Consider the following 26,261-nt stretch of genomic DNA (forward strand, 5'->3'; position numbering starts at 1 on the left):
TACCCCAGACCCCGCTGACAGGCCATGCAGCTGTGCCCTAACCCCGCTGAACAGCCATGCAGCTGTGACCCCAGGACCCCGCTGACCAAGCCATTGCAAAGCTGTGACCCCAGACCCCCTGACAGCCATGCAGCTCTGACCCCAGACCCCCATGACAGCCACGCAGCTGTGCCCCAGACCCAGTGACAGCCATGCCATCTGTCGACCCCAGACACCCATGACAGCCATGCAGGTGTGCCCCAGACCCCACTGCAGCCATGCAGCTGTTTGCCCCCAGAACCCAATGACAGCCATCAAGCGTGCCCCCAGACCCCCATGACAGCCATGCAGCTGTGCCCCCAGACCCCATGACCAGCCATGCACTGTGCCCCCAGACCCCCATGACAGTCATTGCAGCTGTGACCCCAACCCCGCTGACAGCATGCAGCTGTGCCCCCCAGACCCCATGACAAGTCATGACAGCTGTGACCCCAACCCCGCTGCTGACACATGCAGCTGTTGACCCCAGACCCCATGACCAGCCATTGCAGCTGTGTCCCCAGACCACCGCTGACAGCCATGCAGCTGTGCCCCCAGGACCCCATTGATCACATGCAGCTGTTGACCCCAGACCCCCATGACCAGCCATGCATCTGGACCCCAGCCCCCGATGACAGCCATGCAGCTGTGACCCCAGACCCCCATTGACAGCCATGCAGCTTTGACCCCAGACCCCCCGATGACAAAGCCATGCAGCTGGTGACCCCAGAACCCCGCGGACAGTCATGGCAGGCTGTGCCCCCAACCCCCGCTGACAGCCATGCAGCTGTGCCCCAGACCCGCTGACATCCATGCAGCTGTGACCCCAGACCCATGACAGCCATGCAGCTTTTGACCCCAGACCCCCATGACCAGGCCATGGCAGCTTTGACCCCAGACCCCATGACAGCCAGGCAGCATGTGCCCCCAACCCCATGACAGCCATGCACTGTGACCCAGACGCCCCAACTGACAGCCATTGCAGCTGTGTCACCAAGACCCATGACAAGCCATGCCAGCTGTGCCCCGACCCTTCATGACGAGCCATGCAGCTTTGTCCCCAGACCCCGCTGACAGCCATGCAGCTTGGACCCCAGGACCCCGCTGACCAGCCATGCAGCTGTTGCCCTAGACCCCGCTTTGGACAGCCATTGCAGCTGTTCCCAGACCCCTGACAGCCATGCAGCTGTTGGACCCAAGACCCCGCTGACAGCCATTGCAGCCTGTGACCCCAGGGACCCCATGACAGCATGGCAGCTGTGTCCCAGACCCGGACAGCCATGCAAGCTAGTGTCCCCAGACCCCATGACAGCCATTGCAGCGTCCCCCAACCTCATAACAGCCATGCAGCTGTTGCCCTAGACCCGCTGACAGCCATGCAGCTGTGTCCCCAGACCCCGCTCATGATGGCTGTCTCTGCCACTTGCAGTTGTGTGTTTTCTTTTTAAGGAATTCTTGGGGTCTATGACTTCCCATCTTACCTCACATGTTGAATATGCTCATTTCATCCTTCATCTTGCATTCTGTCATTCAACCACCTATGAAGACTGAGGGCAATTACATTCACCTCCCAAATTGGCTTTTCTGTTTTGGTGAGTTAGTGAATAATTCCTCTTTCTGAAGGGTCCTTCCACCTCATTAACTGGGCGCACACAGTGACAAACATTAGCCTAGCTCTTAAGTACATCAGACGTATTCTCCATTCAATTCCTAATTTTCTGTTTTGTTGCCCTCCCTAAAAAGAAGTTTCCAGAAACTCTCACCTAGAACGGGTCTTCCTCACTCTCCCACTGTTTATTCTCTGAAAACTGCTGTGGCATCCTTTGTTTACCCGTCAGATTTATCGACACTGGAAAGGTTTATATCACGAGGGAGATAGTCTTCAGGTGAGAGGCAAACAGAAGGGCGGATCGCGTGTGAGGTGATTTTTGTGTGTGCTGTGTGTGTTTGCTTACGCTTTTTGCATTTGTTAAGATATTGTTTCTGCCCCAAAGGGGCAGACACAAGGCGTCGGCTGTTAGCGCTGCGGTGGTAGGTGTGAGTCCCTAAGCCATGGTGATTCAGAAGGTTAACAAGTGAGGTGGGACCATTGGTTTAGAACGCCACAGTGGATGGGCAAATTGTTTGTTCACCCATCTGGGCCCCTCGGCAAAGCCCAGCCTGCCTTCTCGGTCCCTCTCTAGCATTATTTTTCAATCATGTTACTCTTAGCTTCTGGGTGAACTTCAGTTGAGAGGACAGTTGGGATAGTGTAAGGAATCCAAGGTCTGGGATGTGGACTTTAGGATCCAACCCTAGCCCTTCCATCAGCAGCGAGGTGTACTTGGACAAGTTTTCGAAGGAGTCTCTGGATCTTTGTATCCTGCCTGTTGTCACAGGGACTGGGCAGACACTCTGACCACCATCCTGTGAGGGTTTTTCTATCTCAGTTCTGTGGCCACTAGGGCCACCTTTCAGAGTCACCAGATTCTGTCTTCGGGGCGTGGGTTACAACGGGCTCTGGCTTAGATAACCTTGGAAAACTGATCCTAGGCTTTTGAATCAGAACAGACCCGTGAGAACACACTGTGCACAGCAACAATGGGCTCAGAGGAGGAAAACAACCATTTCCCTAAAGGCAAGTGCCTTCAGCCCCAAGACTTATTGCCATTGCCTAGGCTGCTACAGCGTGTGTTTGTGTTGGGGGGGTTCAGTCCCCACACCTTTGGACGGGACTTGATACTATGGGAAGGGATCTGAAGACAAAAAGCTTCCAAACCACTGTTACCACACCTTGGTCCCCAGGGCTTGGCTAGGACAAGACACTAGCCAGGCCATTCAAAAGGTACCCAGGTGGAAAATGTCCCTACTCTACTTAGATTGAGGAGTAAACTCTCAGAATTATTTTAGGATGAGGGGGCGGAGGGGTTGTTGAGGGTCATTAAATGAACGCGAAAGAGTTATGCAATATGTATAGCACTGCCTGGACACACAGTCCACACTCTTCCACCATAGGAATGGCCCCCTTCTGTTTTAACCTCATCTCTTTGCTAATGTCTTCTTGGTCCCTTGTGGGACCCTCAGTTACTATGCGCCCAACACAAAACCCTGACTCCCCTCTATGCATTCTGGAGACTAGGAGAGAGAAAACCATTGCTGTTCAAGTCACTAATTATGAAGGCGAATTTGCTCTACAGTAATAGAGGAAAGGCTACAAGAGAGGACTGTGAGCATCTGCATGGCCATTCAGGTCCTTCACTATTAAGCATAAGACATGCTTTCGGCCAGGTAGTAAGGGGAGACCCTAAGGAATGTTTGTAGTCAGCTGGCCATCATAGGAATGCTTGATGTTTCCTGAAATCCTCCATTTCTAGCAAGATTTTTTTTTCAAGTTTTTTTGTGAGACAGGTCTCCGTGTAGTTTTAGTGCCTGTCCTGAATCTTGCTCTGTAGCCCAGGCTGATCTTGGACTCACCAGGAGATCCACCTGGCATCTGCCTTCCGAGCTGGGATAAAGGTGTGGACCACGGCCACCCTTTGGCGCCTTCATTCTTAAAAGTCCCCAGCAACTATGTCGTTTTCTTTACCCCAGCAACATGACCAAGCCCCTGACCTAGGATAAAAGCTTGTTCTTACTTAGGGTTCTGGGTAATAAACACCATGACCCCAAAAGCACCACCTGCCAAAGATTGTCTCCCTATCCCCACGGGCTGGGTCTTTCCTCACTCATTCATCATTAATTAAAGACAATGTTTCTACAGATTTTGTCACTGAAAAATCTTCATGGAAGCATTTCTCCAGTTTTGAGATTCTCCTTCCCAGAAAATCCAGCTTCTGCAAGCTGACATTGAGACTAAACCAGACACAGCCTTCGGGGGACTGTAGTGGGAAAAGTGGAAGCAAATAGCTCTCGAACCCTGTTGGAGAGCATTAAAAGATAGGGGGAAAGGTCATTCCGATGCTCTCCTTCAGCTGGGGGGCTTTCAGAGCTGGTGTGTGTGAGGCATGGAAAAGGCTTACTTTGAGAAAGTCATCTGTTATATTCTTTGAAGGAGTTTCCTCTAGGGCAAATCTCATGATAAATGTTGTCTGTGCTGTAGTATGTGATGCTTCACAAAACCTTTAAACGAATGAGGATACGAGCTCTTTCTTCTGAAATTCAGGAAGATTGAGATTGCATCTCTTCCTTCTTGTCTACTGGATGGGGAGAACCCACACCTCCATGCAGCTCCGGGTGTGGGAAATAGACGCCATTTAGGGAGAATTTTTCCACTATGGATCACCTGGGAGGTCAGTTCTGTGCTGGGAAAAGGGCTTGCTAGCAGCTTTTACGCATGATAGGGAAATTTCTAACTTCATAGCCTGAGGATACTTCTAGATTGGTGGCTTTGATCTTCCAGAACGTAATCATGCAGAGGAGGGTTCTCAATCTTGGTGTATTGGTGTGTGAGTGTTGCATGTTGTGTGATGTGTGTATGTATGCGAGTATATGTGAGTATGTGTATGTGTGTGCAGGTATAGTGAGTTATGAATGGTATGTGTGGTGTGCACATGTTGTGAGGTTTGCATGTGAATGTACATGTCATGTGAGTGTGCAATTGTTCTTGTGGAAGACAGGCGAGGGAAGGTGGGAGGGATGGGAGCTGCATCTCAATCTCCTGAATTACCAAAAGATCAGAAAGTCCTTTTCCTTAATCAAAAACTAAAGAAAGAAATGGACCTATCACATACATCACCAAAGCCTTTGACATCTGGCCCAGTGTTTGCTGAGCAAGATGCCTGAACCACTATTGCTGCCTGCCCAGGATGGAGTCTCTTCTGAGAAGCATTTCCCTTTGAAGTTCAGCCAATGGGTCCTCCAAGGTCGGGTAAGGCTGACACAATCTTGGAGCCAGGGTAGGGGCTGACACCACATCATGAGGCCAGGGTTAGGGGCTGACACAATCTGGAGCCAGGGGGAGGGCTGACACACTCTGGTAGGGGGTCATGATTCCCAGGACTAGATTGGGTCTTGTCTTAAAAACAAACAATAAACACAGATAACACACAAGAGGAGGAGAATGAGAGAAGAGGAAGAGAGAAGGGCGAAGAAGAGAGGACAAGGGAGGGGAGGAGAGGAGGGAGAAGAGGAAGGGGAGTAAGTACAGGCAGTAGCATGGGGCCCTTGCATGTCAAGTGAGACTGGGCAGCTCAAAGACCTGTCTTGAGGGCCTCCTGCCACGGGCTGGGCATCTTCCCTGCCCAAGCATCGCTTCCTGGGTCTGGGGTATGGAGGAGCAGGCAGAGCCACCAGGAGCTTCATTTACCCTTCTGCCTGAGTGACTTCGACTCCTAATCGGGCTCTTGTGCCTGGAGCAAAGATGGGAAAAATGTGAAGCTTAATCTACCACTCGTGTTTATGTCTTGTTTTAGCCACTTTGCTACCACCAAGCTTCCTGTTGGCTCACAGCGGGAGAATAAACGCCTTGCTGTTCGTTAGGGCTTGTTCATACTGGTCTAACACCCCCAAGGATGCACGAGGTTCCTGCAGAACATGGCACAGTCCCTACAACAGCTTCTACGTATCAGAATCATGCGATTCCAGACAACTGGTTAGAGATGATAGCTGTGCTCCTTGGTGAAACCACACTCCCATTTACAAGATCAGAACACCAAGGCCTCGAGTGGGTTTAGAATCCTGCAATGGGGGACAAAGCCAGTAGGTGGCAGTCTATGATACTTGGACCCTGGGCTGACCACACCGTGGATCACCCGCTGGTGACTGGCCTCCCTGGGAGAAGGTTGGCTTCCCAGGCTCTGGGAATGAGCGTATGGAGTATGACAGGGGACTTCGAAATCCCATTTGCTGCCACGCAGGCATGTGTTTGTGGTTTACTGAGTTCTCTCGGGCACCTGCACATCTGGCTAAGACTTGAGACATGCAGGTACAGACTTCTGCTATACTCCGTGCTAACTCTCCCCACGGGGAGTATTTCAGGCCCCTGGCTCTCCAGCCCCAAGGCCCAGGCTCCCTGTGACTTGTGCTGTCGGGCTGTCTTGTGCAACAGTGGGACATTACTTTGCTTAGTACTAGTCACCTTTAACTCCTTCCCCCCAAAGACCTGCCCCCCTTGAGATCCACACTAAAGCTTCAGAGGTGTGTGGGAGAAGGAGGTGTGTGGGGGGTGTCTCACTGGGTGAACCTGTGATCCCGCGGGAATGAGGAGCTTGTGAGAAATTCTCTGTTCCTTGCATGAACGACTTAGATGATATTACATATTTCTCTGAAAGCTAGAAAATAGCTGGCAGTTTACTGCATAAAATATGTTTTTCTTGTTTTTGTTTTTTGCTTGTTTTGCAGATCAGCTGGCCTCAAATCAGAGATCTGGCCTGCCTTCTGCCTCCCTTCCCGCAGGGGATAAAAGGCGTTTACCGACCCACCACCTGGCCCAAAACCTGGATTTTTGATGAGAATTATTGTAAATACATTTTGAATGGAAACGCCGGAAGAGGGATCACCGGCACTTCATAGGGAGGCCTAGCTTAGTAAATGGGAATCTCTTTTAGAGCTTCTCCCTCCTCTTCTGGCCTTCTGCTCCTGCCTCCTACTTGATCAATTAGTTTCACAGCTACGAGTCGAAGCATCCAGGCCTCTTGTTCAGATGGCGCATGGAGTCCAGGTGAGTGAAACCCGGGCAGATTGGGATAAACATGACAGTCATCCATAATTTCGACCACAGCCCCACACCCTACCAACAAGGCTTCCATATTTGAATTAAAGGCAAAACACATGAGATGGGGCAGGAGTTGTAGTCTGGTGACCCAAACTGGAAGGCCCATTCATATATGAGGCCTCAAATTCTTTTCCATTCCATTCCACATTTGCCCATTTCTTCTCTCCCACACTCACCTTGGAAGGACTTCCCCATGTGACTGAGGTGAGTCAAGCTTCTCTTGTTTTCTTTTGGTGCCCTTTTCTTTCACTTTATAGGAGAAAGAGATTGGACATGTTTCATATGCTATCTGACTGACACCCAAATGGAACCATGCTGTCCCTTTGGGACCTGTGAGCTGTTCCCAGCTATTTCTGCCCAGAAGTAAAATCCCATGCCAGGAGAATGCATGAGAAGCTCCCAATGCATCAGGGGAGGGAAGAAGCGGTTTGGGGAGGCTCTGGGATAAGTGTATATTACAAGCCATTAGCTTTACCAGCCTTGGGGGCAGAAGTGATTCAGTGGCCGTGTCCCTTGATGACCACTGGCGTCCTTTGTCATATTATGGGGAAGCTGTGGCTTTTCTAACAGGGTGTACCACTGTTGCTCTGGCTGCCCCAGGGAAACATGAGCCATGGCAAGGGGGCCCAGCTCTTATTGGGCGAGGTTAGAAACTCAAGCAAACCTGTCAGATCAGTCCAGCCAAGTGCCCTCAGACTGTAGTCACATAGCAACTGTGGAGAGCTGGAACATGAGTGTCACCAGTGGGCCACTGCATAGACACCCTTACTTAGTGTGTTGTGTGTGTGTGTGTGTGTTGTTGTGGAGGGGGTTCAGTCCTGTCGCATCAGCTGGTCGACTGCACTGGGGTTCCTGTCAGAGCATGGATATGAGGTTGTACATGCATTTGATCCTCTCCTGGAATGGCTCCCCAGCAGTCCAGATTGCTGCCCTGGCTCAGTGTGTAGGGCCAAAGCTGACAGCCTGTTCCTTGGTTCAAGCAGCAAAACTTCACTAAGGCTTCCCTGGGCTGCTCATGCATGTCCCCCAGCCTGACCTGCACACACCTCTTTGGTCATTCCTACTAAACGACAGGTCTACACCACAGCCTTCCCTGGGTTTTCTGCTGAGCACCATTTGAGTTATTACCATTATTCAGTCTAATGGTGCCATTTCAAAACACAAGAGTGGTGTATTGTTTCTAGGAAAACTGTTGGAAGACTGAGTGTTGATGTGGGAGTGTCCCTCAGAGGACCATCTGTAAAGGCATGGTGCCCACCCTCGTTTCTCCTGGGATGTTGGAAACCTTAAGAGCTGGGGGTCTAGTGAGAGGAGTTATATCACTGGGTGATACCCTCAAATGGGCTTGGGCGTCCTGGATCCCTTCCATGGTTTCTGTCTCTTCTTCCTTGGTCACCATGAGAGGAAATCCTCCATTCACATACCCCGATTTGAGGTTTCTCTTCTCTCCACAGGCCCAGATCAACAGAGCTAAGTGACTATAGCACTGAGACTTCCCCAAACTAGAGCCCAAAACAAATATTTCCTTTCTTATGAAAGTGATTTACCGCTGGGCATTTTATCACCAGTGCTGGAAGCATGAGTATAGCACACAACACACACACACACACACACACACAACACACACACACACATCGTCTTTAGCCGCTCAGGGCTTTGTGTGTGACTGGCCCACCACCAAGGTCCCGACAGGCAGTCTCTCTGCCTCTGGACAGAAATTGTTCTATACAGTTTCTGAAGAGGCACTGGCTATAATTCTCAAGGGAGCATTCCCTTAAAAAGGGGTGGAAAAACTTTTTTTTCCGGAGGAAAAAATAAAAAAAAAAAAACCCTTTTCTTTTTTTTTTCCAAGGGGCATGGCCAGCTGACTACATTTTGAAGAACTTTCTCAGAAGGTACATTAGTATTTTCTCGCCTCAAAATGCACTGGGTATGTGCTAAGAAGAATGAGAGTTTTAAGCTGGAAAGATAGCACAAACCTCCGTGTCGAACTTATGCCAATAATAGAGGCAAGATCCTAGTCAACCTCTATTAGACCACGGACGGACCGTGTGACAAGGGTCAGCGAAATGCCTCTCTGAGACAAGTATATTTTTATTGACAATTGTGATTGCAACAAGCCCCCATGATTGGTGTAATTATAAGGTCACTTCGGGATCCGTGAGAGTGTGCGGAGAGAAAGAAAATGTCCTAAGGACAGGAGATCCAAGCTCCATGTCTTTTCTTCATCTCAGTTGCTTTCTTCCTGGGCCACTGGTCTCCCTCAAGTAGTTTATTCTGGAGCTATGACACCTGGGTGGACCTCGAAAGCCTTTCAGAAGGTTATCTTCAGAGCTGTGTTGGACACTCCCTCATGTGTCTTAGGATGCAAGTCTTTGTGTCACGTCAGAGGTTTTCTGGCAAAGACACAATCTTCCTTGGTGGTACAATTGTCCCGGGCTCAGCAGAGGCTCCCTCTTCCAGCCTTCGTGCCAGTGTGGCGTGCTGAGAAGAACCTGACGGGAACTCCTGGTAAAGGGCAATTGTCTCCTTGCGGGGTCTGCTCTGCGGCTCAGGTTAAAACACTTCTCCTGTCGAGTGGAGAAGAATTGAGCACTGGCTGACTTGATTATATGTCATCTGATATTTTTGAGGCTGACTCCTCTAGCCAAATTCCTACCCCCAGCTGGGCATGTGGAAAGAAGGTTCTTTTGTAAAGTCCTCAGAGACCATGTGGATGGGATCATTCAAGAAGTGGTACATCGAAGCGTCGCCGGAAAAGGGCAGACAATATAAATATAAGCCAGGAGCACATGATTCTCACCACGGAATGTGAAAGACAAAGCCAGGAGTTGGCATGGTTCAAATCTCCCACCCTGCTCTGACTCACAAACCCCCAAAGGGAGTGTTTTGAAGCCCAGATGGGTCTGCTGGTGCCTTACAGTTACCGCTGCTGCCCGGGCTCTGAGATGCAGACCACTAACCTACGGTTCCTCAGCTCGGTTACCTCACCAACTGAACCGCACACCGCGTCATTCTTAGGTTTCTTAACGGGATCAGTGCACCCATAGGCCGCCAGCTGCCCCTCCCCCACGAAGCAGGATCTGGGCTTCCTGTTGCATTGTGCTTTGCAATTTACCCGAAAATCATTTTCAACAGGGCCGAGGTGAGAAGGCACAGCAGGGCAAGACGCTTTTCAGCCAAGGGCTGACAACCTGAGTGTCGATCCCTGGGGACCCGCATGGGTGGAAGGCGAGGTTGACTCTCAGAAATGGTCCTTTCTCACCTCAACACATGCTCCACGGTGTGTGCGCACGCACATTAATAACATTGGCCTTAATTCATTCTCAGCAAACCACTTACCAACCAAACACCTATAGATACTCCAGACAGTGTGTTAGGACTATAGACGGAGCCAGGTAAGAAAGCCAAGATCAGGTCAGCCTCCAAGCTCAGCGGGAAAGAAAAAGAACCTACCACTGCGGTCAGCACCAACGTATACACAGCCTCCGAGGCGGAACTCCAGCCCATCTTTTAAAGAACCCTTAAACCACTCTCTGGCCATCTTCCTGTCTCAGGGCTGTTTTACCAACCCTCTCTCAGAGAGCTAGCTGGAGCAGGCTGAGCTAAGATCGTGCAGGTATGTGAGCTTTCTGTTGTGGAGAGGGGTAGCGATGATGTAGAACAGTATCTTCTCACTCTGTAGCCCCCGGGGCTACCCAGGAGCAGGTGTGTGTCTTCTGTTGCCTCATCCTCTCAAGTTACTGGACATTACAGGCTTCTGCTCCTTTGCTTCTGAGCATCTCGAGAAGCTGAGGGTCCTTCAAAGATCACCGTCTAACAGGAAGTTTCAGACCATTTGGTCTTGTTGAATTAAAACCTGCAGGGCGCGCGCAGAGAGCTGCCACATTGACCTTGGAGAGGTGAGAGCTGGCCCAGGAGGAGAGCTAAGGGAAAGGTCTCCTAAAGGCCCCTTTTGCTTTCAAACCCACAGGAAATTGGGCAAGCGACTCAATTCATCTGCCTTTTGTCCCAGTCTCTCGATCAGTAACGTACCCGAGAAGGACACCAGGTATGCTGGCCATGGTAAAGGTTTTCTGGGTAATAAAATTAGGTTCTAGAAGCAGAGCTCGCACACATGCTCAGCCGTGCTTCAGTCTGTGCATGGCCTGAGAAGTACACTCCTGGATGGATCCTCACACACCTCGGCTTCCTCTCACTTCTGTAGTGCGATCGGACGAAGTTCACAATTCCAGGATCACTCAAGCATGTTTGGTTTTCCCCACATCTAGCTTTGAGGTCGTATCGCAGGGGAGCAGTCTTAGTTCTAAGTGTGACCTTTATGGACCTCCTGGAGTGCCTATGGGAATTTAAAGATTGATCTGCATGGGCCTTCCTTTTATCGTAGTGCCCTGCAGTAGGGCCTATGACATAGGCCCCCCCCTAGAAAAGCTAACTATAGCAGGAGACCCCCTGTGGCTCCTGTTGGGTTGTGCAAAGTTTAGTCCTCCCATAAGTTGACCCTCACGACCAGAAAGAACTGGGGGTTGGGTGGTGGGTCATGCAGACCAGATGTGACAAACAAAATTACACAAAGAACATCATGCTTATACAGATGCTGCCAGAAGGGGTTGGCATGTGAATCCTGTGTTTACCTGTGGGATGAGCAGGGGAGCCAGCTGGGATAAAGCATGCTCAACCAGCAAGTTGGGGGTTGTGGGAGAGAAACAGGTGCTTGTTGTCTGAAGCTCTGCTTCACCAGGTGTCTGGGGCTATTCAATGGCTAGCGTGGAGCAGGGAGGCCTGAGTGCTGTGAAGCCACACCGGTGGGTGTTTGTTGCACAAGGTGAGCCTGATAAAGATGGAGGGGCCAGTCATGTGGTTGTGTCTGCTGTCTTCATGAGAGGTAGTTGCATAGCAGCTGTGCTAAATGGACCACATGCGAGACCTGGAGGAGTAGAGTCCTGGAAGGCGATGATCCGGCTGTTCTCGGACCTAAATGTTGTAAAGAGGTCAAAAAGCTGTATGAGAAGAAACACAGAAGCATATAGTCAATTCATGTTAGAATTGGAAGGTCCGTAACCCACATACTGCCTTCAGCATCTCATCCCCCATCTCCAACCAGTGGGCGGATGACGGAGAGTGCAGGAGGAATGGGACGGGGACAAGAGGCTGCCTGCCTTTTTTCTCTCTGGGGACCCCCTCAGCACTGTGAGCTGTTGTTTCTCTCTGGAGGTAAAAGGGTGTGGGAAGAAGATTAGGACAGTGGAAAGTTCTTAAAGACTCACCTGTCAATTGTTCATTAGCCAGCTCTGTACTCTCTAGGCTGGCAGATGCCAGATCTGACGCGTCATGGGTGGGCTTGTAGGTTCTTCAGGAAAAGCTCCTCCCCACTCACCTCTGCCTTCCTGGGCTTCTTTACCTGCTTCCCCCCCCCCATGGAGCTGCATCTGGGAAAAGCACTGGATATGCCTTGAGGATTCCTGGTGTGAAAAGCCAGCCCACTTGTCTGGCCTGGTGCAGAAGAGCTGGTAAACCCCCCATCCAGCTCCCTTTGCCTGTCTCCCAGCCCTGACCTTTTCCTGACATGACACTTTCATGAACCCTGGAAGGCAAAGCCTTTCCAGTACAGGCTCCTCTTCCAGTTTTCCAGCTCCCATGTGAGTTTTGCGTCACTCCTTAAGTTTTCCCATCTGAAGACAGACACCGGGCCTGTCCGCGTCTGCTCCCGACGTAATGAGTTCACATTCACTTTCAACTGATAAACCACCAGTCTGAAAGCAAATTTACACACCCAGCTCACAGATCCATCACTGAAAAAAAATGACACGAAAGGCAGGAAGGGCAAAGGTAGGAACCGAAGCAAAGACCCCACAGAGGAATCTGTACTGGCTTGTTCTTTCTTCCATGGATGGCTTAGCCTGCTTCCTTATACAACGGCAGTACCTAACTAGGGGTAGTATGAGACACGCGTGTATACCCACATCAATCATTGGATTCAAGAAAGAGTTCCACAGGTTTAGTTCTCAGGCCAATTTGATGGAGCTATTCTCTTGAGGGTTTCCTCTTCCCAGAGACCCAAGCTTGACAAAAAAAAGTGACAAAAATGAACACAGGAACAGTAAATACATTAACTAATCTGATTTGGTATGTCCTTGACATACTTACTGTACCTAAGTCAGGGTTACGAGTTCCAGAAATCCTTACATTGGGATGGAGTGTTGTCCCTTGAAGGAGACAGCGGTAGAGCACCTGGCTGCCCAGCTTGCTGCGTTTAGAGCTGTGACATTCTGCCTCCACACTTGCCGATAAGTAGAATCGAGCAACACCGGGTTAAACACCCAGCCACACCTTCCCTGTATCCTTCATTACCCAACAGCTCACAACCCTAATGGCCAACTAAAGGCTCGAACCTCTTCCTATGGCCAACTCTTCTGGGTCATCCATACCTTGACAATTGATGAATCTGACAATGATGGACTACTGCCCAGCAGAGGACCCTGGGGGAGTACCCAACACTCCCAAAGAAGGAAAGAGGATTAAAATTGGTGGCTCACCCCAGACCAATTGCTACACTTCTATATTGGCTACCAAGATCCCAGAATTTACTCGTGAATCCTTGTACTCCTTTTTCTACATCACTTGATTTATGATTAGATCACATTCTAAAAAAGAGGAGTGGAGTTGGATGTTCGACTTTGATCTTCCTCAGTGAGAGGTTACATGGTATTTGCTTTAGTATTTGTTTTTAAGATAGTAAAAGCAGTAAAATGCGTGGATTTGCAGAAAAACTAGAAGTACGGAAAAGTATATGGAAATAGTTGTTAAATTATGCATGAGCTTCAGCTCTAAGACCTCGTGCATTTTTCTAACATCGATACTGATATAAAAAGCACATGTATACATAGCTTTACGTTAAAAATTAGAAATATGCATATATATATTACATTTGCTTTCCCTTAACGTTGTAGCATAATCCTTCCAGAATTAAGCTTTGTGAAATTTTCAAACAATTACTTCTATGACATTCCACTTGTACTGTAAAGCAACAGGTGGAACACACTGAATGATGGACTAAATGTGAGCATTCCTGGAGACCTCCCCCTACCAGAGGACTCCAGGCTGCTACTGAAGAGAAAACCGACCCATAGTGTTGTGTGAAACTTTAGAAACCATTCTTTGTTTCCTAAACTAAACTGATGGTGAGCTTGCATGTTCTTGATTGCCACTCCTGCATTGCCTAGGGCTTGAGGTATGACCTGCCACAGAAGCTCCTCTCAAGAAGCTTGGCACACGCCACCCACATTCTTTCGTCTGACTCTGGCTTTCCACACGTGGGGCTTTCTTTCACTGTTGCATTATGTAAAGCCAGCGTATCAAGCCCTCGCGTTTGTCCTTCCCATAATTAAAATGTGGAAGCCCTCCATGTTAAGAAGATCATCTGGCTGGGCGGTGGTCCGCGCACACCTTTATCCCAGCACTCGGGATGCAGAGGCAGGGATCCTGATGAGATTCGAGGGCCAGCCTGGTCTACCAAGCGATATCCAGAAAAGGCGCAAAGCTACACAGAGAAACCCTGTCTTTGAAAAAACAAACAAAACAAACAAAACAAAAAACCAAAAAACAAAACAAAAATCATTTGGTCCTGAATGATGGACTTTGAATTGGATTTTTTTATAAATACCTCCAAACCCTTGATCTCACAGTGTCTCAGAGGAGAGCCCTTTGCTTTCAAATTCAGTTATATTATCCATTTAGCAAAAGGCATTTAGAACGTGAGTGTTGCAAGAGGTCCTTGAAGAGTCCCAGTATTATAAATCAGCTGCCTCTATTTTAGGCTTGAAAGCCATTTTATAGAATAGTCAAAACTAGGCTCATTTCTGGTTATGATTTAAACTGTTTCTCAAGGGACTGGGCTATCCCACCTATAACCGTAACTACAAATGGTTCTGTACTCCTGTTCCAGGAAATGGGAACCATGCCTTTTTGCCAAAATGTTGTTTTTATGACCACCTTGCAACCATTCTTTGTTCCTGGTGTTATGACCAGCTTCTTACTCTTAGTTCTGTTTCTGTTAATCCGGAGAAATGAGAAATATGTAGATAGAAGTATAGAGGAGAGAGACAGTTAGAAAACACAGGATAGCCTCGGGAGGGCCTGGGTCAAAACCCACCGGCCCCTTCTATCTCTACTAAAGGGCTTTTTTAAAGGAATGCCAAGCAGTGGAGCAAAAGATCTCCCCCAGCACAGCCAAGTGTAGACCATCCCTACCACCTGGTGACCATGTACGTGGTCAAGCCATCCCTAATGCAGCCCTGTTGTGTAAAGCAAGCTCAGATCTCACTAGGAAACTTTTGTGGGCTCCCACACCAACCCCATAACCTTCTCTCCACCTTGCCCATCTTGGAGCACTCTGACATGCCTCCTCAAGCCAAATAATCTCAATCTGTCTACAGCTTGGGACTGTGCCTCCATCAATATGACAAGGGCCCAAGCCTGTCTTTATCCAGCTGAGCCTTAGCATTTGCTTAGGACTCTGAGGAGCAGAGCAGGAACCTGCCACATCCTCACATGGAGTCCATAGGCGAGGGGCAGGAAGGAAAGTGATATAGCAAAGGGCGGGGGGCAGGAAGAGGCTTCTCCCTGTGGGTTTTCTCCAGTAACGGTCACCATCAAGCTGAGGTATCTCTTACTAGGTTAGACTTCTTCTCCAATCATGGGACCGATCAGAGACAACAGAACCACTTGAGTACTGTAAACAGACATTCCTAATCTGACTACCTGGTCCCAAAAAAAACAACTCAGAGGCTGAATATGCCTGCTCCCCATCCTGACAACTGCTTCCAAACTACCACACAGAGACTTAGTATTATTTATAAATGCTTGGCTGATAGCTCAGGCTTGTTACTAGCTAACTCTTACATTTAAATTAACTCATTTCTATTCATCTATGTATTGCACATGGCTTATGGCTTTACCTATCCTCTAGCATGTCTTGCTTCCTGGGTGGCTCACTGGTGGCTCCCCTGTCTCTGCCCTCCTTCTTCCTATCATTCTGTTTGGCTTTCCTGCCTAATTTTCCACCCAGCTACCGGCCTGCCAGCTTTTCATTAACCAATGAGGGTTATACATATTCATAGTATACATATTCAAGGATTGTTGCACAGGAGGTATAGTGGTGGGTGGGGAGAGGTGGATGGAGGAACAGAGGGAGAGAGGGGATTGAGAATCCCTCCATGTCTCTTTCTGCCTGGAGAGGTTCCTGGTTGTTGTCCTCGAAGGATGCCCGCTCCCAATTGGGTCTGCCCTTCCTGGCCATCGAACCTCTGTTTTCTGTGAGATCTGGCAGGCTCTGAGTCAGAGGCCCTGGGCTCGGCTTCCATGTGCCCTGGTGGTATGAGAGCCACAGCATCCTCCCCCATTTCTGCTAAATGAAACATGCTCACCTAACAATCAGTGGCAGGCTGCTGTGCCATGGTGACACCCACAGTCAGGTGTGTGTGGACTTCTAACGGGGTTCTGGTTACATTGTTTCTCACCAGGGCCTCACTGTATGCCTGTTCCCCCTGTCCAGATCCCTGCCCACCCTGCAACGAAGACATTGAAGGCCATCACTAATTCACCAGGTGTCCTCCTTCAGCCTGGCATGCATTTTTAATTTACATGTATATCAAGAGTCAGGTGACATAGCCCTGCCCCCTGCTCTGTCCTCTTGGAACACATCCAAACTCAGCTGGGAGCTGTAATTCCAGCCACCTCTCTGCAAAGCAGCAATTGCCACTTACTTGAAACCTACTCTAAATATTTCAAAGTGGTTTACAACCGTCTGGAGTTAATTCTAGGCTGAGCGCCTTCATTGCGTGGTTAAGAGTCCTTGTATGTTCACAAGTCCAGACCCCTAATTTTATAGTTGAAAACTAAGACTTGGAGAAATTAAATCATTTCGTCAAGGTCATACAGCAAGTGTGTAGCAGAGCTAAATGAAAATGAGGCTCTTTTCAGTCTCAGGTATATGCTCCTGCATCATAGTTAGATGCCTCTGAAATGCTACATCTAAATCTCATAATTCGGGGCTGGAGAGATGGCTTAGTGGTTAAGAGCACTTTTGGAGGACCCAGGCAGGTTCAACTTCCAGCATCTACATAGCAACTCACAACAGCCTGTAAATCCAGTTCCAGGGGATCCAGTTCCCTCTTCTGTCCTCCCTGGGTACCAGGCACACATGTGTGCATAGACATGAAGGTGAAACATCCATATATATAAATAAAAAAAATCTTAAAGAAAAAAAAAACCCTTTCTAATTCTAGGACTGGGGACGATGGCTGAGTCCTTGCTTACACCAAGCATGAGGACTTGAGCTTGAACCCTCAGCACCTATGGCAACACAAGGTGTGTGGTGCACATAAGGGTCTGTGGACTCCAGCTCTGGCAAAGTGGAGGCAGGAGGGTCGCTGGAGCTCATTGGCCAATTAGCCTGGCCAGTGAATGAGTGGGGGGACAGGCTTGGTGAGAGACCCCGGCTCATGAACCAAAATGGACAGTGATTGGGGAAGGACACTCAGGGTTGACTTTCTGGCTTCCACAACTGTGCATATTACATACACATATGCACACACATGGACACATGCATATGCCATACATGTACACACATAATAATACTAAACCTCATCATTCTAAACCCAATACAGGAAATAAGTCTCTGGCCTGTCCAGTGCTCCAAGAGAAGCAGAAAATACTGAGATAGGTCATTCAGTTGGTGATGCATAATAGTGACAATTATTCTTATTAGAGTCCTTTCTCATTTTGGGTCTGTAGAGATAAAGGGATTAAACCAGACTGGTATAGAGTACAGGGGAAGACTGAGAGAAAACTTAAAAAAAAAACAAAAAAGACTTTATTTCTGAGTGCGTCCGTTTCACCTCCATAAAAATTAGACTGGCACCCATGTTGCAGAGTTGATGTCAAAGAGGGAAGTGTGCATTAAGCGTGGGCTGTGTGGCCTTGCATGCATGATGCCTGCACACAGCACAGGGGGGGTTCTATGGACCTTCTCCTTTGAGTCTTATGGGGAGAGCTCAGGTGCCCAAGGCCAGGGCCTAAGGATGCTTACAGCATGATCAGGGGACCCCGGCTTCTGCCCAGAAGCCCGAGGTCCCCCTCTATTTTCTGCCCTCTCCCTCCCCCTCCGTTCTTCGTAATTTCCTTTTGTAGCCCTAGGCTTGAACCTAGGTTCTCTGTGTGCTGGGCAAGCACCCTACCACTGAGGCTGCGCTCCAGGCCTTACTTTCAATTTTTAATATCAAGTAGGCTTCTCACTGAAGTTGTTCCAGTTCCTGGCCTGTGCTCACCCCATAGTCAGCAGGTTCTAGAGCTTCGTGATCCTCTTTCCCCAGGATCCACAGTAGCTGCATTGCAGACTGTGACCCCCAGACTCTGGCTGACAGCCAATGCAGCTGTGCCCCAGACCCATGACAGTCCATGCAAGCTGTGACCCCAGACCCCATGACAGCCATGCAGTTGTGCCCCAGACCCCACTGACAGCCATGCAGCTGTGACCCAGACCCCATGACAGCCATGCAGCTGTGTCCCCAGACCCCATGACAGCCATGCAGCTGTGTCCCCAGACCCCATGACAGCATGCAGCTGTGTCCCCAGACCCCATGACAGCCATGCAGCTGTGCCCCAGACCCATGACAGCCATGCAGCTGTGCCCCAGACCCCATGACAGCCATGCAGCTTGACCCCAGACCCCATGACAGCCATGCAGCTGTGCCCCCAGACCCCATGACAGCCATGCAGCTGTGCCCCCAGACCCCATGACAGCCATGCAGCTGTGCCCCAGACCCCGCTGACAGCCATGCAGCTGTGCCCTAGACCCGCTGACAGCCATGCAGCTGTGACCCCAGACCCTGACAGCATGCAGCTGTGACCCCAGACCCCATGACAGCCATGCAGCTGTGACCCCAGACCCATGACAGCCACGCAGCTGTGCCCCAGACCCATGACAGCCATGCAGCTGTGACCCCAGACCCCATGACAGCCATGCAGCTGTGACCCCAGACCCCGCTGACAGCCATGCAGCTGTGCCCTAGACCCCGCTGACAGCCATGCAGCTGTGACCCCAGACCCCGCTGACAGCCATGCAGCTGTGACCCCAGACCCCCTGACAGCCATGCAGCTGTGACCCCAGACCCCATGACAGCCACGCAGCTGTGCCCCAGACCCATGACAGCCATGCAGCTGTGACCCCAGACCCCATGACAGCCATGCAGCTGTGCCCCAGACCCCACTGACAGCCATGCAGCTGTGCCCCCAGACCCCATGACAGCCATGCAGCTGTGCCCCCAGACCCCATGACAGCCATGCAGCTGTGCCCCCAGACCCCATGACAGCCATGCAGCTGTGCCCCCAGACCCCATGACAGTCATGCAGCTGTGACCCCAGACCCCGCTGACAGCCATGCAGCTGTGCCCCCAGACCCCATGACAGTCATGCAGCTGGTGACCCCAGACCCCGCTGACAGCCATGCAGCTGTGACCCCAGACCCCATTGACAGCCATGCAGCTGTGTCCCCAGACCCCGCTGACAGCCATGCAGCTGTGCCCCCAGACCCCATGACAGCCATGCAGCTGTGACCCCAGACCCCATGACAGCCATGCATCTTTGACCCCAGACCCCATGACAGCCCATGCAGCTGTGACACCAGACCCCATGACAGCCATGCAGCTTTGGACCCCAGACCCCCATGAACAGCCATGCAGCTGTGACCCCCAGACCCCGCTGACAGTCATGGCAGCTGTGCCCCCAGACTCCCCGCTTGACAGCGCATGCAGCTGTTGACCCCAGGACCCGCTGACAGCCCCTGAGCTGTGACCCCAGCCCATGAAGCCATGCAGCTTTTGACCCAGGACCCCATGACAGCCATGCAGCTTGACCCCAGACCCCATGGACAGCATGCAGCTGTGCCCCCAGACCCCATGACGCCATGGCAGCTGTGACCCCAGGACCCCACTGACAGCCATTGCAGCTGTGCCACCAGACCCCATGGACAGCCATGCAGCTGTGCCCCCAGACCTCATTGACAGCCATGCAGCTGTGTCCCCAGGACCCCGCTGACAGCCATGCAGCTGTGACCCCAGACCCCGCTGGAACAGCCATGCAGCTGTGCCCTAGACCCCCGCTGACAGCCATGCAGCTGTTGCCCTAGACCCCCGCTGACAGCCATGCAGCTGTGACCCCCAGACCCCGCTGACAGCCATGCAAGCTGTGACCCCCAGACCCCATGACAGCCATGCAGCTGTGTCCCCAGACCCCATGACAGCCATGCAGCTGTGTCCCCAGACCCCATGACAGCCATGCAGCTGTGCCCCCAGACCTCATAACAGCCATGCAGCTGTGCCCTAGACCCCGCTGACAGCCATGCAGCTGTGTCCCCAGACCCCGCTCATAATGGCTGTTCTCTGCCACTTGCAGTTTGTGTTTTTCTTTTTAAGAATTTCTGGGTCCTATGACTTCCCCCATCTTACCTCACATTTTGAATATCTCATTTCATCCTTCATCTTGCATTTCTGTCATTCACCACCTATGAAGACTGAGGGCAATTTACTTCACCTTCCCAAATTGGCTTTTCTGTTTTGGTGATTTGTGAATAATTCCTCTTCTGAAGGGTCCTTCCACTCATTAACTGGGCGCACACATGTGACAAAGCATTTAGCCAGCTCTTAAGTGACATCAGACGTTCTTCCTATTCATATTCCTAATTTCTGTTTTGTGCCCTCCCTAAAAGAAGTTTCCAGAAACTCTCACCTAGAAACAGGGTCTTTCCTCACTCTCCCACTGTTTATTCTCTGACTTGCTGTGGCAATCCTTTGTTTACCCGGTCAGATTTAGTCGACACTGGAAAGGATTATAATATCACGAAGGGATTAAGTCTTCAGGTGAGAAGGCAAACAGAAGGGGCTGATCGCTTTGAGGTGATTTTTGTGTGTGTGTGTGTGTTTGCTTGCTTTTTGCATTTGTTAAGGATATTGTTTCTGCAAAGTGGCAGACATCAAGGCTGTCGGCTGTTAGCTCCTGCGGTGGTAGGTGTGAGTGCCCCTAAGGCATGGTGATTCAGAAGTTAACAAGTGAGTTGGGGAGCCATTGGTTAGGAACGCCACCAGTGATGGGCAATTGTTTGTTCACCCATCTGGGCCCCTCGGCAAAGCCAGCCTGCTCTCGGTCCCTCTCTAGCATTATTTCAATCATGTACTCTTAGCTTGTGGGTGAACTCAGTTTGAGAAGACAGTGTGGGGATGTGTAAGAATCCAAGGTCTGGGGATGTGGACTTTAGGATCCAACCCTAGCCCTTCCATCAGCCAGGTGTGTACTTGGACAAGTTTTCGAAGGTCTCTGGATCTTTGTCCTGCCTGGTCACAGGGGCTGGGGCAGACACTCTGACCACCATCCTGTGGGTGTTTTCTATCTCAGTTCTGTGGCCACTAGGGCCACCTTTCAGAGGTCACCAGATCTGGCTTCTGGGGCGTGGTTGGGTTACACGCTCTGCTTAATAACCTTGGAAACCTGGATCCTAGCTTTTGAATCAGAACAGACCCGTGAGAACACACTGTGCACAGCAACAATGGGGCTCAGAGGGAGGGAAACACCATTTCCCTAAAGGCAGTGCCTTCAGGCCCCAAGACTTATGCCATGCTAGGCTGCGGGACAGCGGTGTGTGTGTGTGTGGGGGGGGGGTTCAGTCCCACACCTTTGACTGACTTACTATGGGAAGGGATCTGAAGACAAAAGCTTCCAAACCACTGTACACACCTTGGTCCCCAGGGGCTTGGCATAGTACAAGACACTAGCCAGGCCATTCAAAGGTACCCAGGTGGAAAATGTCCCTACTCTACTTAGATGAGGGAGTAACTCTCAGAATTATTTTAGGATGAGGGGGCGGGAGGGGTTGTTGAGGCTCATAAATGACGGAAAGATTTATGCAATATGTTATAAGCACTGTGACACACAGTCCACACTCTTCCACCATAGGAATGCCCCTTCTGGTTTTAACCTCATCTCTTTGCTCATTTTCTTCTTGGTCCCCTTGTGGGACCCAGGTACTATGGCGCCAACACAACCTGACTCCCCTCTATGGCATTCTGGAGACTATGAGAGAGAGCAAAACCATGCTGTTTCAAGTCACTAAATTATGAAGGAATTTGCTCTACAGTAATAGAGAACAGGCTACAGAGAGGACTGTGAGCATCTGCATGGCCCATCAGGTCCTTCCTTTGGCATAAGACATGCTTTCTGGCCCAGGTAGTAAGGGGAGACCCCTAAGGGAATGTTTGTAGTCAGCTGGCATCGTAGGGAATGCTTATGTCCTGAAATCCTTCCATTTTCTAGCAAGATTTTTTTTTTCAAATGTTTTTTTGAGACAGAGTTTCTCCGTGTAGTTTTAGTGCCTGTCCTTGATCTTGCTCTGTAGCCCAGGCTGATCTTGACTCACAGAGATCCACCTGGCTCTGCCTTCCGAGTGCTGGGATAAAAGGTGTGTACCACGGCCACCTGGCCCTTTTCATTCTTAAAGTCCCCAGCAACTATGTCTTTTTCTTTACCCCAGCACATGCCAAGCCCCTGACCTAGGATAAATAGCTTGTCTTACTTAGGGTTTCTATTGCTGTAATAAACACCATGACCAAAAGCACCACCTGCCCAGATGTCTCCCTATCCCCACGGGCTGGGTCTTCTCACATCGATCATTAATTAAGACAATGTTCTACAGATTTGTCTACTGGAAATCTCATGGAAGCATTTTCTCAGTTGAGATTCTCCTTCCCAGAAAACTCCAGCTTCTGTCAAGCTGACATGAGACTAACCAGGACACAGCCTTCGGGGACTGTAGGGGGAAAGTGGAATGCAATTATAGCTCTTCGAAGCCTTTTGGGGAGCATAAAAGATGGGGGAAAGGTCATTCCGATGCTCTCGCTCTCAGTGGGGGCTTTCAGGAGCTGGTGTGTGTGAGGGCATGACATAAGCATACTTTGAGAAAGTCATCTGTTATATTCTTTGAAGAGAGTTCCTCTAGGCAAATCTCATGATTTGTTTTCTGTATGTATGTGATGTGTCACAAAACCTTTTAAATCGAATGAGGATACGAGCTGCCTGTTCTTTCTGATAATTCAGGAGATTGAGATGCATCTCTCCTTCTTGTCTACTGGATGGGGATGACCCACACCTCCATGCAGCTCCTGGGTGTGGGAAATAGAGCCGCCATTTAGGGATGGATCTTTCCACTATGGTCACCTGGGGAGGGTCAGTTCTGGTGCTGGGAAAAGGGGCTTGCTAGGCAGCTTTTTTACTGCATGATAGGAAATTTTCTAACTTCATAGCCTGAGATACTTCTAGATTGGTGGCTTTGATCTTCCAGAACGTATCATGCAGAGGAGGGTTCTCAATCTTGTGTGTATGTGTGTGAGTGTGCATGTGTGTGAGTGTGTGTATGTATGCGAGTATATGTGAGTATGTGTATGTGTGTGCATGTATATGTGAGTATGAATGTATGTGGTGTGCACATGTGTGAGTGTGCATGTGTGAATGTACATGTATGTGAGTGTGCATATGTGTGTGCTTGTGGAAGACAGGCGAGGGGAAGGTGGGTGGGAGCTGCATCTCAATCTCCTGAATTACCAAAAGGATCAGAAGTCCTTTCCTTAATCAACTAAAGAAAGAAAATGGACCTATCACATACATACAAAGCCTTTGACATTGGCCCAGTGTTTGCTGAGCAGATGCCTGAACCACTATGCTGCCTGCCCAGGATGTGAGTCTCTTCTGAGAAGCTTTCCCTTTGAAGTTCAGCAATGGGTCCTCAAGGTCAGGGTAGGGGCTGACACACATCTGGAGGCCAGGGTAGGGGCTGACACACATCTGGAGGCCAGGGTAGGGGCTGACACACATCTGGAGGCCAGGGTAGGGGCTGACACACATCTGGTAGGGGGGTTCATGATTCCCAGGCTAGATTTGGGTCTTGTCTTAAAACAACAATAACACAGATACACACAGAGGAGGAGAATGAGAGGGAAGAGGAAGAGGAGAAGGGGAAGAAGAGGACAAGGGAGGAGGAGGAAGAGGAGAAGAGGAAGGGGAGTAGTAGCAGCAGTAGCATGGGCCCTTGCATGTCAAGTGAGGACTGGCAGCTCAAAGACCTGTCTGAGGGGCCTCCTGCACGGGCTGGGGCATTCCCTGCCAAGCATCCTTCCTGGGTCTGGGTGACTGGAGGAGCAGGCAGAGCACACCAGAGCTCATTACCCTTCTGCCTGAGCTGACTCACTCCTAATCGGCTCTTGTGCCTGGAGCAAAGATGGGAAAATGTGAAGCTAATCTTACCACTCGGTTTTATGTCTGTTTTAGGCCACTTTGCTACCACCAAGCTTCCTGTTGGCTCACAGCGGGAGAATAAACGCCTAATGCTGTCGTTAGGGGTGTCATACTGTTCTAACACCCCCAAGGATGCACGAGGTTCCTGCAGACACATGGCACAGTCCTCACAACAGCTTCTACGTATCAGAATCATGCGATTCCAGACCAACTGGTTAGAGATGATAGCTGTGCTCCTGTGTGAAACCACACTCCCATTTTACAGATCAGGACACCAAGGCTCAGTGGGTTTAGGAATCCTGCAGTGGGTGACAAAGCCAGTAGGTGGCAGTCTTGAGACTTGGACCCTGGCTGACCACCACCGTGGATCACCTCGCTGGTGACTGCCTCCCTGGGAGAAGGGTTGGGCTTCGCCAGGCTCTGGGATGAGCGTATGGAGTATGACAGGGGACTTCGAAATCCCATTTGCTGCCCACGCAGGCATGTGTTTGTGGTTACTTGAGTTTCTCTCGGGCACCTGCACATCTGGCTAAGCTTAGACATGCAGGTACAGACTTCTGCTATACTCCTGTGCTAACTCTCCCCACGGGGGGTATTTCAGCTCCTCTGGCCTCTCCAGCCCCAAGGCCCAGGCTCGGTGACTTGTGTGTCCGGCTGTCTGTGCACAGTGGGACATACTTTGCTTAGGTACTAGTCACCTTTAACTCCTTCCCCCCAAAGACTGCCCCCTTGAGATCCACCTAAAGCTCAGAGGTGTGTGTGGGAGAAGGAGGTGTGTGGGGGTGTCTCCTGGGTGAACCTGTGACCGGGGAATGAGAGAGCTGATGAGAAATTCTCTTTTCCTTGCATGAACTGACTTTAGATGATATTAACATGATTTCTCTGAAAAGCTAGAAGAACAGCCTGGCAGTTACTGCATAAAATATGTTTTTCTTGTTTTTGTTTTTTGCTTTGTTTTGCAGATCAGGCTGGCCTCAAACTCAGAGATCTGCCTGCCTCTGCCTCCCTCCCGCAGGGATTAAAAGGCGTGTACCACCACCACCTGGCCAAAACCTGGATTTTGATGAGAATTTTGTAAATACATTTTGAATGAACGCCGGAAGAGGTGGATCACCGGCACTTCATAGGGGAGGCTACTTAGTAACTGGACTCTTTAGATGGCTTCTCCCTCCTCTTCTGTGGCCTTCTGCTCCTGCCTCCTACTTGATCAATAGTTTCACAGCTACCGAGTCGAAGCATCCAGGCCTCTGCTTCAGATGCTGCTCAGGAGTCCAGGTGAGGAAACCCGGGCAGATTGGAATAACATGACAGTCATCCATAATCTTCCGACACAGCCCCACACCCTGTACCAACAAGTGCTTTCCATATTTGAATTAAAGGCAAAACACATTGAGATGGAGCAGGAAGTTGTAGTCTGGTGACCCAGAACTGGGAGGCCCATCATATATGGGCCTCAAATTCTTTTCCATTCCATTCCCACATGCCCATTTCTTCTCTCCTCACAGCTCACCTTGAAGTGACTTCCCCATGTGACTGAGGTGAGTCCAGCCTTCTCTGTTTCTTTTTGGGTGTCCTTTTCTTTCTACTTTAGAGGAGAAAGAGATGGGACATTTGTCATATGCTTATCTGACTGACACCCAATGGAACCATGCTGTCCCTTTGTGGACCTGTGAGTGTCCCGCTATTTCTGCACAGGAAGTAAAACTCCCATGCCAGGAGAAATGCATGAGAAAGCCCCAATGGCATCTAGGGAGGGAGAAGCCGGTGTTGTGGGGAGGCTCTGGGATAAGTGTATAGTTACAAGCCATAGCTTTACCACCTTGGGCAGAAGTGATTCAGTGGTCCGTTGGTCCCTGATGACACTGGGTCCTTTGTCACTATTATGGGGGAAGGTGTGCTTTTCTAACAGGGTGTACACTGTTGCTCTGGCTGCCCCAGGGAAACATGAGGCCAGGCAAGGGGCCCAGCTCTTATTGGGAGGTTAGAAACTCAAGCAACCTGTCAATCAGTCCAGCCAAGTGCCCTCAGACTTGTAGTCACATAGCAACTGTGAGAGCTGGAAATGAGTGTCACCAGGATGGGCCACTGCATAGACACCTTACTTAGTGTGTGTGTGTGTGTGTGTGTGTGTGGTGTGGGGGGGGTTCAGTCCTGTCGCATCAGCTGGTCAGACTGCTACTTGGTGTTCCTGTCAGAGGCATGGATATGAGGTTGT

The sequence above is a fragment of the Onychomys torridus genome, chromosome 9, assembly GCF_903995425.1.
Source record: "Onychomys torridus chromosome 9, mOncTor1.1, whole genome shotgun sequence".
Classification (NCBI taxonomy): Eukaryota; Metazoa; Chordata; class Mammalia; order Rodentia; family Cricetidae; genus Onychomys; species Onychomys torridus.